Source organism: Myotis nattereri (assembly GCF_964212035.1).
Source record: "Myotis nattereri genome assembly, chromosome: 3".
NCBI classification, from domain to species: Eukaryota; Metazoa; Chordata; class Mammalia; order Chiroptera; family Vespertilionidae; genus Myotis; species Myotis nattereri.
Genome location: NC_138077.1, coordinates 130,997,121 through 131,001,501, shown reverse-complemented (window position 1 = coordinate 131,001,501; position 4,381 = coordinate 130,997,121).

The following is a 4,381-nucleotide window of genomic DNA, read 5'->3' as shown; positions in this document are numbered from 1 at the left end:
CTATGCTGGAGACAAACAGAAATAGACATTAGATATATAAAGTGATGACATACGATCCTAAAGGGATCACAAAAGAGATATGGGAATAGAGGAGTCGGAGTGATTAGTCTGCCTAGGAGAGCAGAGAAATGAACCGTGTCCTTAGATGGTTCTGTTTATTTGAAGTCTATTCAAGTATCTCCATTATGGAACCTTCTCTGGCTGAGGCAGTGTGGTGTGATGGGAAAGGAGTGATCTGATAGAAGGAATGTGCCTTGCTTAAAAACTGTGTGAATCAATGGAAAGGGAAGAATGCAGGATGTCTCAGAACATTCAGCCTTGAACAGAGGCAGATGAATAAAGGAAGAAGAGCAGTTGGGAGTGTGTGGGTGGATTCTCCTGGGAATATGCTCAGGGACTTTAAGAAGAAGTGTATCTATTGGAAGTTTCCAGGTTTAGGAAGTTTCCTAAAAGGGAAACAATCAGGCTTTGTATGTATCCTGATTCTATGAAAGAGGGCCCTCTTGCCCTCCTAGCCAATTAAGCCTTAATTTAATCAAGTTTTAGATCTAATTCCCAATCTACAGGAAATGTGTAAATAGTGAAATAAGTTAAAAACAAAACAAAAAGCAGTCAGCCAAATCTAGAATGTGGGATTTTTCTACAAGACAAAAGAGTTGTTCTAGAAGAAAAGAAACTTAAAAGAGATTTAGGTAGCATCATAAACAAATTCAAATCATTCAGATCCTTATTTCAAAAACTTAACCAACTATATAAAACTAGAGGCCTGGTGCACCAAAATTTGCGCACTCGGGGGTGGCGAGGGAGGGGGGTCCCTCAGCCCGGCCTGCACCCATTTGCAGTCCAGGACCCCTTGGGGGATGTCCACCTGTCGACTTAGGCCTGATCCCCCGGAGAGTGGGGGGATCAGGCCTAAGCTTGCAGTCAAGACATCCTTCTGGCAGCCAGGGAGCCCTCGGGGCATGTCCAACTAAAGGCTTAGGCCCCCAAGGGATCGGGTCTAAACCATTAGTTGGACATTCTTAGTGCTGCCACGGAGGTGGGAGAGGCTCCTGCCACCACCTCTGCACTGGCCAGCCATGAGCCAACTTCTGGCTGAGTGGCACTCCCCATATGGAAGTGCACTGACCACCAGGGGCAGCTCCTGCATTGAGCGTCTGCCCCCTGGTGGCCAGTGCACATCATAGCAACCGGTCATTCTGCCATTCAGTCAGTTTGCATATTAGCCTTTTATTATTATTATATAGAATGTCCCTATTTCCTCCCTTTTGCCCCCTCTACCCAGCTCTTGCCCCCCACTTCTCTCTGGCCATCACCATACTGTTGTCTGTGTCCATGGGTTGTGCATATATTTTCTTTGGCTAATCCCTTCTTTAAATTCACTTCTTTAAATTTTTATTTTCAGATAAGTGCTTATAACTGCACTATTATATATTTTCTATTATATCATTTAAAATTAAGATATTTTTTAATTGAACCCTTGTAAATTTTAGCACAATTTAATAAATTATGCTAGAAGCAACTAGGAGATTTTTCATGTAATGCAGATACATTTTAATTAATATTTTATTAATTTTTAATTTTTTAATACTTTAATTTGAAATAATCTCATGCATGTAAAAAAAAACCTATAAAATACTACAGCATATTATATGTACCCTTCACCCAATTTCTTAATAATTTAAACATAACCATTATACAACTAACAAAATTTGGAATATATTTTTCTTATAATCTCTTTAATGTTACTTAATCCATTTACTTTGTTTTTGTTAATCTTCACCCAAGGATATTTTTCCATTGAATTTTAGAGAGTGAAGGGAAAGGGAGAGACACATTGATTGGTTGCCTCCTGCACATGCTCTGATAGGGACTGGGGATCAAGCCAGCAACTGAGGTACATGCCCTTGACTGGAATCGAACCTGGGACCCTTCAGTCCACAGGCTAATGCTCTATCCACTGAGCAAAACAGGCTGCAGCTTAATTCATTTACTTTTAATCTATATGTGTCTTTATATTTAAAGTGGGTTTTGTTTTTGATTCACCCTCATAATCTGTCTTTTAATTGGTGCATTTATGCCACTGACTTTCAGAGTGCTTACTGATAGAGTTACTACCTTATCAGGCGGCTTCTGGGGCTTCTGGGGCCAGCCTGCGGCCGGGGATTGGATCCGATCACAGGCGGCAGGCAGGCAGCTTCTGGGGTCGCACACGGGGGCCTGGATGGCGGCTCATGCTGGTGGCTCGTGCTGTCCCACCCTGCCTGCTGTATGCAAATTAGCCTCCATCTCTGTTGGAAGTTAATTTGCATATCGCACTGATTAGCCAATGGGAGGCATAGTGAAGGTACTGTCAATTACCATGTTTGTCTATTATTAGATAGGATCTTTTAGGTTATTAGAAAGTTTGACTTTTAATTGGGTATCCAATTATATTAAAGGACTATTGCTTATTTTGTTACATGTAGTAATGTATTATGTTGAGTAAGAAAATTTTGTATTCCTTTCTTTTGAGATGCGTATTGACATTTCCAGGGGTGAAAAGACATAATGGCTCAGAATTTTCTTTGAAATATTGAAGTTAAAGGAAATGTGGAGGGCATAGCATTTTACTGATGATTGTTAAAGCTGATTGATAGGATGTGGAGCTGAGGAGAGAGTTGGGGCTAGTGATAGAAATATAGATTTGAATGCTGTGTCAGGGTAGGGTTCTTGGTGTACATGATATTCTCATACTACTTGAAATGGACAGCTGCAGCTTTACAGCATCAATCAAGGGTGACCCTGAAGGAGAGTGATGAAGGAAAATCCTCCAATAGGCAGAACCTGGAGTACACATTGCGTTCACTTTGTTTGGAGGGAGAGACGGCCAGAAGTGTGGATCTACCTTCATTATGTGAGCAGTTGTGCAGTTGGGCTGGATATCAGGGACTTGGAAGAAACAGGTTTGGAAGATTGGTAACAAGGAAGCCTGGGGAAGAGGTATGTGGAAGGATCTCTCAGGATGGGCATAGACTCTGAAGATATTTGTAGCCCACGTAAAACTTGCTACACAGCATATACTACAGAGGAGGCACTTAATTTTCAGGTGAAGTCAATGACACATCCTGTATATGTCAACTGGCCACTTTCCCCAGTCACCCAGTGCTTCCCCCATGGGCCCATGAACAAAGCGGCTGTGGTTGCAGGGATGGAAGCTGTGAGTGGACTCAGCAATAGGGCTTTCCATTACCAAGGCTGACCTGGCCAACGGTACTGCTGAATGCCGAATCTGCTCACAGCAGAGAGCAACACAGAGCCCTGAAATGGTACTAAGGGGACCAGCCAACCATCTGGTGTCAGCTTGATTACATTGGACCTCTTTTATCATGGAAGGAGTAGAGATTTGCCCTCACTGGAATAGACATTATTTTCATAGAGGTAAACAACAGGAGAAACAGCTAAAAACATAGTAATCGTTGCCTTTGGTAATTAGGACTGCATGTGGGGAGAGGGATGGCCCTCAATTCTTCATTATAATAAGTCTTTTAATAATATTTATTTTGAAACCATAATGATATATTGCCTTGATTTTTAAAAAATAATAATAAAAGAAATAAGAAAGAAAACCACACTGGCCTGGAATCTTAAGTGTAATCCAGAAAAGTTTATCAGGACTGTAGATATATTGGGATCACTGTTGTAATTCAGTGGCTATTTTATTTAAAAAGACCAAAATGGACAAATTCCCTTGTAAGGGCGACATAAGCTGAAATAAGGTAGATTTTGAGTTGATTTGGCAGTGGGCTCTTCTTTTTATATCAGTCATGTTCCCATCATCTCAGTTGTGGGGTCTCATTTGGTTGATCATGGCATGTACTTGGTGTAGGGGCTGAAGGGGGTTAGAATTGTAGTGAGACCCCCGATGGTGAAGGATGTGACCACCACCTGCTCTTGGGCCCAGGCATTCTTGAAGAAGGTGATGGGTCTCCTGGCCATGTTGGTCTCGCAGTTGTCTAGTACATGGTCTGGCCATGTTGGCTCATCTGTGATATTATGGCAATGACAATGACATCAAATTTATTGAGGTATTTCTAGGAGCCAGAAACTACATGGGCAGACAAGGTCATAGTTAAGCTTGGGTGACTTCAGGATCTCCATTACCAGTTGCTTTGGATTCTCACTTTTGTCTCCCAGTCCAGGATTTAGTAAGCTATGGCTCATAGGCTAGCTACCAATTTTTGTACATAAAGTTTTATTGAAACACAGTCACACTCACTTGTATGTGTGTGTGTGTGTGTGTGTGTGTGTTAATATATTTTATTGATTTTTTACAGAGAGGAAGGGAGAGGGATAGAGAGTTAGAAACATCGATGAGAGAGAAACATCGATCAGCTGCCTC